Source organism: Panthera leo, chromosome B1, assembly GCF_018350215.1.
Source record: "Panthera leo isolate Ple1 chromosome B1, P.leo_Ple1_pat1.1, whole genome shotgun sequence".
In the NCBI taxonomy this organism is placed as follows: Eukaryota; Metazoa; Chordata; class Mammalia; order Carnivora; family Felidae; genus Panthera; species Panthera leo.
Window position 1 is genome coordinate 171726164 of NC_056682.1, and position 15016 is coordinate 171741179.

A 15016-nucleotide genomic window follows, 5' to 3' on the forward strand; every position below is an offset into this window, starting at 1 on the left:
TAGAGTAATCCTTCCATCTAAACACTTTTTTTTAAAGTTTATTTACTTTGAGAGAGAGTGCCTGTGCACCAAGCAGGGGTGGGGCGAAGAGGGAAAAAAAGAATCCCACGCAGGTGCCACACTGTCAGCACAGAGCCAAGGTGGGGCTCAATCACAGGAACTGTGAGATCATGACCTGAGCTGAAATCAAGAGTTGGACACCCTGAGCCACCCAGGCACCCCTAAACACAAACACTTTCATAAAATTCAACATGAATTTATTTTGCATAAATGTTATTTTAACCACAAAAATTTCAAACAACTGAAACAAATCTCAAATTGCTTTTGAAGCTGTGACTTGGAAGTCTCCAACTCTAATAAAATTGTCAGAAAATTAATTTTTGTTTATGCCATCCAGTCTATGACATTTTGTTATGGTAACACAGGTGGACTAAGACATCCACACACTGATAAGAAAGAAAGAGAAAGAGGATGGGACACCTAGGTGGCTCAGTTGGTTAAACGCCTCTTGATTTGGGGTCAGGTGATGATCTCACAGTTTGTTAGAGCCCTGAGTCAGACTCTGCCCTGACAGTGCCAAGCCTGCTTGAGATTCTCTCTCTCTCCCTCTCTGCCCCTCCCCTGCTCACACTCTCTCTCTAGCTCTCAAAATAAATGAACTTAGAAAGAAAGAAAGAAAGAAAGAAAGAAAGAAAGAAAGAAAGAAAGAAAGAGAAAGAAAAAGGGGAAAACCATTTATTGCCAGTGGAGATGACTATTATACCAAATCTTTAATAATAATTTTCATTCCAGTTGGTGACAGAAAACTCATTTCTAAAAGAATACTGTGTTTGCATATACGTATATATAATATATAGATGTATATATATATATATATATATATATATACATCTATATATAATTAGCTATACAAATGTAAAATTGGTAATTAGGAAAACCAAATTTCTGCAACCCCCAATGAAATAACTGACTCGGGCAAGATCCAACTGACCTAGCATCACTAAACAACCTGATATTATTACAGATCTATTAAACTGACTCAGTATGAACTATATACTATACTTGTCAAAAATGTCTAACTGAACCTAGTCAAAGCTTTACACATAAACTCCCAGTTTATAAGAAATATAAAAAGCACCACCATAAGGAAATCTCCAGGATTTTCAGTGTCAAAAAGAGGAAAAAAAAAGAAGGGTGTGTGGGGAGAACCAGTGTAAATTTTAAAAGACTAAAAATTACATCCATATGCAATTTGTAAATTGTAAGTGGATCCTGTTCCGCCCCCCAAAAAACTATGAAACATTTTTTAGTTACCTGAGGTAATATGAATATTAGATATCAAGGAATTAACATTTTCTTAGGTAGGATAATGATACCATGGTTACGTAAAAGAATGTTATTTTTAGGAGATATATGCTCAAGATTTTGGTAGTGAATTATCTTCATAACCGCAACATTAACAATTGTTCAACCTAGGTAGTGAGAATGTAAGTATATTTCAAATTTCCACTTGAAAAAATTTTTTAAATTTTTTAAAATACTTATTTTTGAGACAGCACAACGGGGGTAGAGCAGAGAGAGAGACAAACACAGAATCTGAAGCAGGCTCCAGGCTCCGAGCTGTCAGCACAGAGCCTGATGTGGGGCTTGAACCTACAATTGCGAGATCAGGACCTAAGCTAAAGTCAGACTCAACTAACTGAGCCACCCAAGTGCCCCAAAAGTTTTCTTAATAAAAAGTTAAATAAAAAAATAAAATTGGACAATTGATTTTTCTATTTGACTTTAAAAAAAGATTGTATTAATGGTGAGAATATGATGAAATGGGCTGCCTCATGCAGTGCCAGTACTACAGAAATTGACAACAAACTTTCTGGGAAGCACTTTGGTCATAAGCATATGAAAAGTTCAGACACTATGACCCAGTAACTTTTTTCCAGGAAATCTATCTTAGGAAAATAAACTCATATAAAAATTATGTAAAGATATTCCATTTTCTCTCTCTACACACACACAGTGGAAAAAATAACTTTTAAATGTTCAACAAAAGAATGGTTTAGGGGCACCTGGCTGGCTCTGTGGGAAGAGCATAGAACTCCTGATCTTGGGGTTGGGAGTTCGAGCCCCATGTTGGGTGTAAAGATTACTTAAATAAAACTTAAAAAAAAATAATAATAAAAAAAAGGATGGTTTAGTCAGGCAATACCAAATATTAAATATGTAACTTACTATTAATATTTAATACTATTTAATATTTAAACAGTAAACATTTTGTTTTAAAGATTTTATTTATTTTTACTTAAATTTTTAATGGCTTTTTTTTGAGAGAGACAGACAGTGTGAGCAGGGGAGGGCAGAGAGAGAGGGAGACACAGAATTCAAAGCAAGCTCCAGGCTCTGAGCCTGACACAAGTCAGCACAGAACCTGACACAAGACTGGAACTCACCAACTGTGACATCGTGACCTGAGCCAAAGTCCGATGCTTAACCAACTGAGCCACCCAGGCACCCCTATTTTTTTTTTTAAACTTTTTAAAAAGTTGATTTTTTAGAGAAAGAGAATGAGCAGGGGAGAGGCAGAGAGAGGACAGAGGATCCCAACCAAGCTCTGCACCATCAACACAGAGCCCAACATGGGGCTCAAACTCACAAACCATGAGATCATGACCTAAGCTGAAATCAAGAATTGGACACTTAACCCACTGAGCTATCCAGGTAAAGATCTTATTTTTAAGTAATCTCTGCACCCAAATTTGGGCTCAAACTCACAACCCGAGATCAAGAGTCACATACTCCACCAACTGAGCCAGTCAGGCACCCCTAAACAGTAAACGTTTTAAAAGAATATTTAATGTCACACAGAAAATACAAGATATATTAAGAGAAAAAAGTACAAAACAATACTTGGTATGTAACCAAGACATTGATTTGGTATAAAGAAAAAAAGGATGGTAATAGCAACAGATATCTGTGACTGATGAGATTGTTGCTTACATGTGTCATCTTTGTACATTTCTAAATTCTCAAAAAACAACAAAGAAACAAAGACTGTGCTTCTGATATTTACAGACCATAAGATCTTAAACCCATGGCCATACACTCGATTTTGTCATCACCAAAATTACACCTTCTCTGAAATCCATTTCAAGTTTCTCAGATTCCGAAATTCTTGAAATCAAGTTCACTTTAGTACTCCAAACCCAGCTACTAGCTGGCTTAATCGAACATCACCACTCTCCCTCATTATCAATCACTCCCTTGCAAACCTTGGTGCTTTTGTTCCTTCGAGGTACTCATAAGGCAAAGCCCCACTGCTAGTTAAACTTATTCCCCAATTAACTTGAAAACAAAAAACAAAAATCCTTTCTGTGTCTGCCTGAAGCAGCACTGCTGGGGTTGGGGACAATAACACACAACCATCATTAATTGGTCTCATGTTCAAGTGAAGACCACAAATCCCAAATGAAAACTTAACATTTGCCCTAAGTGTCTTTGCTCCTCCATTTATGCTAGTGATACCACCCCTCCGTTCTTCTCAAGAACGTTACACATTCAATTACTCCTCCTTTCTCTAGCATAATCAATTTCTCCCATCCATCAACACATAAATATAATCAATATCAATTTTTAAGTTTATTATTTTTAAATTTTTTTAACATTTATTCATTTTTTGATATAAATAGAACGTGAGTGGGGGAGGGGTAGAGAGAGAGGGAGACACAGAATCCGAAGCAGGCTCCAGGCTCTGAACTGACAGCACAGAGCCCGACGCAGGGCTCGAACTCATGTACTGTAAGATCATGATGTGAGCTGAAGTCGAACGCTTAACCGCCTGAGCCACCCAGGCATCCCTAAGTTTATTTATTTTGAGAGAGAGAAAGCACAAGCAGGGAGGGGCAGAGAGGATCCTAAGCAGGCTCTGAACTGTCAGTGCAGAGCCCAATGCAGGGCTCGAACCCATGAACCGTGAGATCATGACCTGAGCAGAAATGAAGAGTTAGTTGCAGGACTAACCGACTGAGCCACCCAGGTGCCCCTCAGAATTTTTTTTAAAGATCTCTGAAGCTGGGGCGTCTGGATGGCTCAGTCGGTTAAGCGTCTGACTTCAGCTCAGGTCATGATCTCACAGTTCGTGGGTTCGAGCCCCACATCGGGCTCTGTGCTGACAGCTCAGAGCCTAGAGCCTGATTTGGATTATGTGTCTCCCTCTCTCTGCCCCTCCCCCACTCTCGCTCTGTGTCTATTTTTTTTAAATGCTTCTTTATTTTTGAGAAAGATCTCTGAAGTCATATTCTTCTGCAGCTCCCCCTCTTCTCTGCTCCTGTCAAAGCAAAGCCTTAAAAAAGTTGCTTTAGCTTTCTAAGGTGTCAGTTCCTTATCTCATTTTCTTTTACTAACTCTCTCCAATCATAACTCCGTCTTCAGCATTCCAATGAAAATATTCCAGTCAAGGTCATCAATAATCACTGCATCTCAAATTCAATGTCATTTCTCCCACTCAGCACCATAATAAAGTTGACCACACTCGGAATTCTGTCTTCTCTTGGTTTCAATGATACCACACTCCCTGGTTTTCCTAATATATCACTAATAGTTCACTGTTCTTATCTTTTGTTGTTTCTTCTAGGCTCAACTTCAAAAGATGCTAGGGGTCCATGACAAAAACCAGGACTTTGTCCTAGACTCCCTCCTTTTCTAACTAAATTCTCCTAGACTTAAGTCATCCAGTCTAAGCTTTAACTTAACAAGAACAAAGCAAAAATCTTAATCTTCCCAGACAATTTCAATGTGCTCCTCCCACTCTTTCCCATCTCAGAAATTAGCAGCATCATCTGTCTGGTTGCTAAAGACAAAAGTCTAGGTGTTTTTCTCATTTCTTCACTTTTCATCTGTAACATCAGCAAGCTCTTGTGACCCTACCTTTAAAACATATTCCAAATACTTCTCTTCAGCCTCCTATTCTATCATAACCCCAAGCTACAATCATCTCTTGCCTACGCTATCTAGAAAGGCTTCCCAAATAATCTTCCTAAGTTCATTCCTGCCATTCCCCACCCCCACATGACAAAATGCCTAACCAATTTTCTTTTCTTTTTCCTTACTAATGAAACACTGATTTTAACTGGGGAGCAATGTGCTCCGCTAAAAACATTTCCTAGTCTTCCTTAAACCAAGAAATTATGACACAATCCTGGATAAAAAATAAATAAAAACAGAAGTCACTGAATGGGATTTCTCAGAAAGCTCTTTAAAAAGGGTGAACTCAGGGGCGCCTGGGTGGTGCAGTCGGTTAAGCGTCCGACTTCAGCCAGGTCACGATCTCGCGGTCCGTGAGTTCGAGCTCCGCGTCAGGCTCTGGGCTGATGGCTCGGAGCCTGGAGCCTGTTTCCGATTCTGTGTCTCCCTCTCTCTCTGCCCCTCCCCCGTTCATGCTCTGTCTCTCTCTCTGTCCCAAAAATAAATAAAAAACGTTGAAAAAAAAAAAAAAAGGGTGAACTCAGCTGGACATGTAGGTAATGCGTTTCCCTTTCTGAAAATTCAGAAATGTTGTCTGAACCTCTGCCAGGCATTTTGAAGAGTTTAAGGACAAGGGTCAAACTCCTACTGGTAAATTCAAAGTTAGTAGTCTATTAACACCTTAAAACCTCTAACCACGAAACTCTAGGATACTTCTCTCTTGACTTTACCTATTGTTTAACCCACTACTACCATTTCTTTGGTTACATCCAGCCAAACTCAACCCCTAACTCCTAAATCCTTCTTCCTTACATCTTTGGTTAATACATTCTCCACACAGCAGCGAAAGTGGTCTTTTTTTTTTTTAAAGGGGGGACAGGCAGATCCTGACTCCCAAGGATCCCACAAAACAGGCAGGTCACCTTAGGGGCAACCTTTACCCACTCAGAAATTCATCTCATCTCACATTAGCAGTGAGGATTCAGGCATCACCCAAATCGTTATTTTTTCTTACTCAGAAGTTTAAGGCATCCAAGTGGTCTTTTAAAAACAAAAATTTTGTTCTTTTCTTTCTTTAAATCCTCAAATGGCTCTTAGAGTCACTTAAAATACAAACTCGTTACTTTGGGCCTAGAAGTTTTATGTCATCTGGCTCCTGCCTACGTCATTCTCTGCCTCTTACCTACAGTACTCCAGCTACAATAACCTCCTTTTGCTTGCTTAAACATATCAAATTCATTCCTACTTTATGGGTTTTGTATTAACTATTTCCTCTGATCTGGAATTTTCTTCCCCTAGAAACAAGCTTTATCATTAAGATCTCAATTTAAGTCTAAAGTCTTAGAAAAGGCCTTTTCTAAACATACAATCAAAAACAACCAGTTAGGGGCTCCTGGATGGCTCAGTCGATTAAGCATCTGACTCTTGATTTAGGCTAAGGTCATGATCTCACTGCGCTGACAGAATGGAGCCTGCTTGGGATTCAACGTCTCCCTCACTCTGCCCCCTCACACCTGTGCGCACACCTGCGAGTGCGCACACCACCTGCGAGCACGCATGCTCTCTCTCAAAATACACATTAAAAAAAACCCCAACTAATTAATTTCATCTATACAACATATTTCTCCGCACTTTTATCACTTGTCTGTCTTACCTTGCCCCACTCATCACTATATTCTCAGCACACAGCAATACCTAGCATAAAGGAAGCCTTCAAATATTTGTTAAATTAAAGACGTGTTGATACTGATGATACAAAGAGGAGCCATGATGCTTACTTTAGAGCTTCTCAAGAGTAGGGACTCTAGTAGAGAAAGACAGCTTCAAATGACTAAAAGACATTAAAAATTACAAATCTGGGATGCAAGTCAAATTCGAATTATATTCAAAGGTCTTTTAAAAGCTTCTAAATATGGGGGTGCCTGGGTGGCTCAGTCGGTTAAGCATCCAACTTTAGCTCAGGACATGATCTCACAGTCCACAGGTTTGAGCCCCACGTCATGCTGACAGCAGAAGAGCCTGAAGCCTGCTTTGGATTTTGTGTCTCCCTCTCTCTCTGCCCCTCCCCCGCTCACGCTCAGTCTCTCTCCCAAAAATAAACATTAGGGGCACCTGGGTGGCTCAGCCAGCTCGGGTCATGATCTCATGGTTTGGGAGTTCAAGCCCCGTGTTGGGCTCTGTGCTGACAGCTCGGAGCCTGGAGCTACTTCCGGTTTTGTGTCTCTCCATCTCTCTCTGTCCCTCCCATGCTCACACCCTCTCTCAAAAATAAATAATAAAAGAATTTTAAAAAAAATAAACATTTAAAAAAAAGCCTCGCTTAAAAAACAAAAAACAACTTCTAAATACGTGTATATATGAACACACATTAAAAACCAATGGAAGGAAATAACCAAAATTAAGATGTTTCTCTGTATATCTAAAATATATCACAAACAAAACAAAAACATAAGAAAAGGATTATCCCCAGGGGTAGGATTACACATAATTTTTACTTTATTATAGTTCTATGTATTTTCCAAAATTCAATAAGCAAGTATGTGTTACTTTTGTATTCACAAAAATTGGCTATTTAAAAGGGAAAAGTAATTAAATGGTTCTACATTCTTGACTGTATAATGATTATTAGTGCTTTCTATAGGCATATAAGAATTGATGATCCTAATGTATGACTAAGTTAATTCCAATTTATTCTCCCAAGTTTCAGTTTAAGGGTTATTCCCAAGGAACTCTTTCCCTGAGGTTAGGTTACCTCACCCCCACAGTTCTCCTTATTTAAACTCAACAAACACACATACAATTGTCAATGTGTCACTGCCTTACTAGACCATAATTTAGTCCATAATAGCATAGACTATATCTTACTAACAAACATAGGTGGCATTCAAAAAATATTTGTTGAATAAGTGGAGAAAATGTAAACTTAAGAGTTAACCCACACTGATACAGACGATGTCATATATAATATTGAATAGATGCTCCTTGAAATCTTTAACAGGGAAAACTACAGAATAAAACAAAAATAGATTGCCTTTCCACCATCTTATTTCCCAGTTTTTGGCTTTGACTATTACCCCAAATCACAACCTGACTACATTATCAACACTTAAACAGAAACCCAACTTGGTCTAGAGGCCACCTTTATCAATATACTATAGTCCCTAGTCTCAGAAGCAGAATAAGCAGTATTACTTTTACAGTGATTGGGGATGAGCTCCCTGGCACTTAAAAAAGTCCTTAAACTCATGTGGGAAAACAAGTGCTTCCTGCTTACCTGGCAGTGTGCTAAACAATGGAGAACTGAAAATGTAAGATAAGTCTCTGCCTTCAATGACTCACACTCACAGTTCCTAAGAGCCAGCAGATAGAGATAAAGCACCTAAGTAAACACCTAAGGATATAGCCAAAGTATGAGCAAGCCTATAGATACAATGTCTGACACATCTAACCACCTAATACCTCATTCAAACACCCAATGACTCTAAGATACACACCCAAAATTCTTACCCATGTACACCAGCAAAAGCTGGAAAATAACCAAATGTTCAACAGATGCATAAACTTCAGTATATTCTATATATTTAAAGAAAAAAGGAACTACTACAAAATGATTTAAGAAAAATGAAGCACAAAATGTATTATCACTGCTGAAAAGCAATAGTATCAGAAATCTACACTTGAGTATGCCAATCCCAAATAGGAGAGTCCACACAAAACAAAGAAACCTAAAAATACCCAGTCACTTGAGAGAAGGTTACATATACCAGTCCTGCATTTGTAATCACTAGAAAAATATGTAATTGCAAAAAGGCTGAAAATAATTAACCGAGTTAACAGGCCTGCCCTAAACCTATGCAAAGGTTTTGCACTTTGGACAGCAGCTCCAAAAAAATATTAGGTGCCTATCAAAGTTTTTTTTTGGCTTAAAATGTTTTTTTAATGTTTATTTTTGAAAGAGTAAGCATGAGCAGGGGAGGGGCAGAGAGAGAGGGAGACAGAGAATCCAAGCAGGCTCCATGCTGCCAGCACAAAGCCTAAGGTGGGGCTAGAACTCAAGACCCGTAAGATCATGGCCTGAGTTGAGTTGAACACTCAACTGACTGAGCCATCCAAGCACCGTGGCTTATTTTAAATGTTACTAAGCCCACACTACATTCCAGGCACTATACAAGGTGAAGAAATAAAGATGAGTAAGTATCTCAAGGAGCTCAATGATATCGAGTAGGAGCAGAAAAACATATGTACAGTTACCAACACAGTAACTGCTCTAACAAAATCCTAAGTGACACTGGAGAACAAAAGTAAACTGTGTTTTCATGAGAGATTTATGAGGAAAGGCATCTTAGGGTAAGTAAATTTCAAAAGGCAAAGGAGGAGGTAAGAGCTTATCCCAGGCAGACACAGCACTAAACAGTATGCAATTTAGTGTAGCTGAAGGTCTGAGAGAGTGAGGTACATGTAGGCATGCAACTGTGTTGAGACTTGACAGGATATAGGTCAGGAAAGATAGACTAGAACAAAAGTATGCAAGTTTTGACTGTACAATGGGCAGTAGAAAACCTAAAGGAAAATGACAAGATCATATTTTAAAAATTAAATTCTGTGGCGTGGCACTAGGAGGGTTGAACAGAGGTTGCAGAGAAGTAAGTGTAAATAAGCAAACAGTTTTACTATAAATAGCCCATCTGAGCTTTGCAAACCTGACCTAGAGTGTTTAAAAGGAATGTAAAAGAGGAAACAAAGATTTAAAAGATAAATGGAGAATGGGAGAAGAAATCAACTTACCAAGAGTAGTGACACAGGGGCCCCTGAGTGACTCAGTTGGATAAGTGTCCAACTCATGATTTCAGCTCAGGTCATGACCGAATGGTCATGAGATCAAGCCCTGAGTCGGGCTCTGGACTAGGCAGGGAGCCTGCTTAAGATTCTTTTTCCCCCTCTGCTCCTCTGTCCCCTTCCCTTGCTCGAGTGCATGTATGATCTCTCAAAAACAAAAAATAAACGATAGTATTCAAGGAAAACCAGAAAAGCAGGATCAGAGTAACCAAGAGAGGCAAGTTCTGATACAGAAATGGAAGTGAAAGGTATACAAAATGGACCGCTGAGAAGTTAGTCTGATGTATCGGAAGATACTGGTAATGCCTGAAGTAGTTTCCATATTATATGGTCAGGATAAAAGCCTGAACGCAGAAGTTAAGGAATACCAAAAAAAAACAAAAAACAAAAAAACAAAAAAAAACTGGGGGTGGGGGGGGTGGGGAGACACCTGTGTGCCTCAGTCAGTTAAACATCTGACTTCAGATCAGGTCATTATCTCACGGTTCGTGGGTTCAAGCCCCACGTCAGACTCTGTGCTGACAGCTGGGAGTCTGGAGCTTACTTCAGATTCTGTCTCTCTCTCTCTCTCTCTCTCTCTCTCTCTCTCTCTGCTCCTCCCCTGCTTGTGCTCTGTTTCTGTCTCTCAAAAATAAATAAACGTTAAAAAAAAAAAAAAAAGTTAGGGAATATAACCTATATTTGATTTGTTCCTGTAACCAAGCATAGAATATCTTTACAATAATCAAAGTAGGAAAAGATTTCTTAAACAAAATACAAAAAGCATACCATATAGGAAAAGATAGAAAAATGTGACTTCTTGCTTTCTTTCAAGTAAATTCTACCCCCAATGTGGGGCTTGAACTCACCCAAGATCGAGTTGCACACTCAACTGAGGCAGAGGTACCGCCCAAAAAATGTGACTACTTAAAAATTAAACTTCAGTTAGATAATATGACAAAGTTAAGCAAAATAAGACAGTCATAAAAGGACAAATAACATGTAATAGTCAAATTCATAGACAAAAAGTACAGTGATGAATTCCAGGACTGGGCAACAAAAGAAGTAAAGAGTTTTTGGTGGGAATTTCACAGTTTTACAAGATGAAATGAGTTCTGGAAATGGATGGTAGTAACGGTTGTACAATGTTAACGAATGCCATTAAAACTGTACACTTAAAAATATACAAGATGTTTAAGTTTTACATGTATAGCATACCACAATTTAAAAAAAAAGAGCACAAAAGTTAAAAAAAGTCACATAATGTAAATACATATAAATACATAAAGAATTTCTGCAAATCAATAAGAAAAATACAAACTATCCAAATTTTTTTAAATGGGTAAGGAATGAAAACACTAACTTCACAAAAGAATGCCTAATGGCCAATAAACACAAAAATATGCTTAATATCTCTACTGGTGAAGGAAATTAAAATTAGAATAAGCTACAATTCCACATCCATCAGACTGACAAAAATCTGAGTCCTTTTTTTTATGCTTAGTGTGTGTGTGTGTGTGTGTGTGTGTGTGTGTGTGTGGGGTGTGTGTATGAGAAGGGGGGGAGAGGGAGGGAGAGAGAGAGAACGAATCTTAAGTGGGCTCTTCACTATGAGAGCAGAGCCCCACATGGGGCTCAATCTCTCAAACCCCAAGATCATGACCTGAGACAAAATTAACAGTTGGAATCAAGAGTCAGACGCTTAACCAACTGAACCACCCAGGGGCCCTGACAAAAATCTAAGTCTTACAAATGTCAGGTCACCAGAACCTATACACCACTAGAGAAGTGTAATGATACAATCATCCATAGAACAATGAAGCAACACCCAGTGATGTAAAAGATGCAAAACACACACAGATCCCGCAATTCTACTTCCTAGGAAAATTCTTATGTGCCCAAGAAAACATAATGATATTTGATTTTTTCTTTTTCTTTTTCTCTTTTTTTAAAGGGCTAAATGTTCAAAGTTCATGCTGCCCATTGAGAATGAATAAAGAAACAAACAAAACCTGATGTGGAATTCTACATAATTTAAAGAACTAAAGCAATATGCACTGCCATGGACAAATTCTAAAAAAAAAAAAAAAAAAGGCTAAGAAGAAAAGTTGCCGATATAGAATATTAGTCAACTATGAAAAAAATTTTTTAAACTTTTAAAAACACTAAAAAGTATTTTTACACTCAAAAATACTATGGTTTCAATAGTAAAAACAAAAGTATGAATGGAAAGGATATAGGCCATCTTCTGCACATGATTACTTCTAAGAGAATGGAATAGGGAAAAGGTTACAAAGTGATCTTCATCTGTATGTTTGTTTAACTTCTTGGGGGAGAGGGGAGAGTTAAAAGTTAATCTAGTATAAGAGAGTTAAGATCTGTTAAATCTATACCATGGACATAAAAGATGTTCACACCGACTGACTGTCTTCTAAACTTCTAAGTGTAAAATATTCCATAATTTAAAAAAAATCTTTAAAAATAATGAGCAGGAAGCAAGCAGAAGATATGATTGTACACTCTTTTTTACACCTTAATCAGTAAATGTTTGGGAGTCAGAGACCTGGTTTCAAACCCCTGTTCCACCAATAAATTGCTTGATACTGAGTAAATTATTTAGTTTCTTCAGAGCTCCAATTTTCTAATCTGGAAAACAAGAATAACACCAATCTCATAAGGCTGCCATACACATAAAATGGCAGACAGCATGCATTCAATTATAGGTATTTATTATTTTAAATTTGTAATAAAAACAAAGAACTAAAGGAAGAAAAAGGGCAAGAATTTTGGATGAAATGAAGGTCTCTCATCTCAGAATTACTAAGAGACCACCACGGATGTTAGATGGATGTGACTGCCACTTTCTAGCTTCCAAGACCCAATTTTAAATTAGGAATTAAAAAAAAATTTTTTTAATGTTTATTTATTTTTGATACAGAGAAAGAGCATGAACGGGGGAGGGGCAGAGAGAGAAGGAGACACAGAATCGGAAGCAGGCTCCAGGCTCTGAGCCATCAGCCCAGAGCCCGATGCGGGGCTTGAACTCACGGACCGCGAGATCGTGCCCCAAGCCGAAGTCGGACGCTCAACTGACTGAGCCACCCAGGAGCCCCTAAATTAGGAATTTAAAAAAATAAATAAACAAATAATAAATTAGGAATTTTACGAAGAGATTGAAGATTACATAGACCATAGAATTAGAATCTGGTTTTCTTAGTTCAGTTCAAAGCAACCAAAGCCATATCAAGAAATCCCAAATAATCCACTGTATTATCTGAAAGGCTTCCAAATAATGTATTTCTTTTTCACTTAAAAAGATCACATTTTAAAAAACTCTTCCCCAATTTTTAACTGTCTCCTAAAGAAAGATTAACACCTTGAGAACAAAACCCAGATATATTTTTCTGAATTCCCCTTGGCCACAGGTTGTTTGCACACAGATGACAAAGAATCACTATCAGAAGTACTAAAGCTCCTTCATCTTAAATCTTTTCTTGAGGCAAATTCTCATAGAGCTATCACTACACCACTGAAGGATCCAAGAACAACAATAAGCAGAATATGAACATATCACTAACTTTGGTATCTTATAGGCTATTCATTTATATGTCCTAGGCATTGATCTAAGCACTGTACAGATGCTCTTAATCTTCCTACATTCTTACAAATAAGAAAACTAAGATACAGAGTCAGTGCTGCAGGTTAAGTGTAGAAAAGCCAGGACTCAAATCAAATCTAATTCTGAAGCCCACGCTCTTAATTACTAAGCTAAATTTACTGTATCATGCTTAAGGAGTGAAATATCTCTGCCTCCTCCCAAATTTAAGTTCTAACACCGAGAGGGGGAAAAAAAGCAAGATATACTTAAATACAATAGCCAATATTAAACTGTCACTCTTACTTGAAGTTTTATTAGCATTTATAGTATTATTCATGAAAAAAAACAGTACCAGGGCACCTGGGTGGCTCAGTTGGTTAAGCATCTGACTTTGGCTCAGGTCATGATCTCATGTTCATGAGCTGGAGCCCACTGGGCTCGCTGCTGTCAGCACAGAGCCTGTTTCGGATCCTCTGTTCCTCTCCTCTCTCTGTCCCTTCCTCACTCTCTCTCAAAAATAACATTAAAAAAAAAGTCCAGTAAAGTGACCATATATAAAGGGTGGAATGGACTGGTATGCAAAAATCCTGGGTTCGTTAACCAGATGTGTGTCACTGAACAACAATCAATCTCTCTCTAGGCCTGTTTCCTGATCTTATAGATGAGGAATTTGGCCTAGATGTATGGTGTCTTTCAATTCTAATACTCCATGCATTTTAACATGTTTTCTAAGACACTATTATATGTAGTATATAGTATATATGAGTAGATATATATAGTACACTATTAATTTAAATTCAAATTAACATACAGTGTAGTATTGGTGTCAGGAGTACAACCCAGTGATTCTTCACTTACATACAACACCCAGTACTGATCCCAGCAAGTGCCCTCCTTAATGCCCATCCCCCCACCCACCTCCCCTCCAGTAACCCTCAATTTCTTGTTCTCTGTATTTAAGAGTCTCATGGTTTGCCTCCCTCTGTTTTTATCTTCTTTTCCCTTCTCTTCTCCTATGTTCATCTGTTTTGTTTCTTAAATTCCACTTGAGTGAAATCATGTATTTGTCTTTCTGACACTTCACTTAGCATAATACGCTGTAGTTCCATCCGCATTGTTGCAAATGGCAAGACTTCATTCTTTTTCATTGCCAATAGTCTGTTGTACACGTTATGTATGTGTATGTGTATATATATATACACACCACTAATGTGTATATATATATATACACACCACTAAATATTTTTTGAACAAATAAAGGTTATCTTTTGAAAACCTTCAAAATTAAAACACATATAGTATACACTTGTGTCTATTCTTTTACTCAAACATATTTAAAGTTAATCTGTGCTATTAGAAGTCAGGAAAGTGGGGCGCCTAGATGGCTCAGTCGGTTAAGTGTCTGACCTTTGGTTTCAGCTCAGATCATGACCTCCCAGTTTGTGGGTTTGAGCCCTGCATCGGGCTCTGCACTGACAGTGTAGAGTCTGCTTGGGATTCTCTCTCTGCCGCTCCCCTGTTCCCATGCTCTGTCTCCATCGCTCTCTCAAAAAACAAGTCAGAAAGTGACTAGAAAGGGGCAGTTGGGGGTTCCTATGGTGCTTATAATATTGTTTCAGATCTGATCTGGGTGCTGGTCACACCTTA

At 38.2% G+C, this 15016-nt stretch overlaps 1 non-coding gene across 1 annotated transcript; it reads right to left on the minus strand.

Moving 5' to 3' along the window:
- Positions 1-5833: 5833 nt before the first annotated feature.
- LOC122218882 lies at positions 5834-5988 on the minus strand. Its single transcript, XR_006202170.1, has one exon. It is a non-coding gene; the product is annotated as a U12 minor spliceosomal RNA (small nuclear RNA).
- Positions 5989-15016: the final 9028 nt, after the last annotated feature.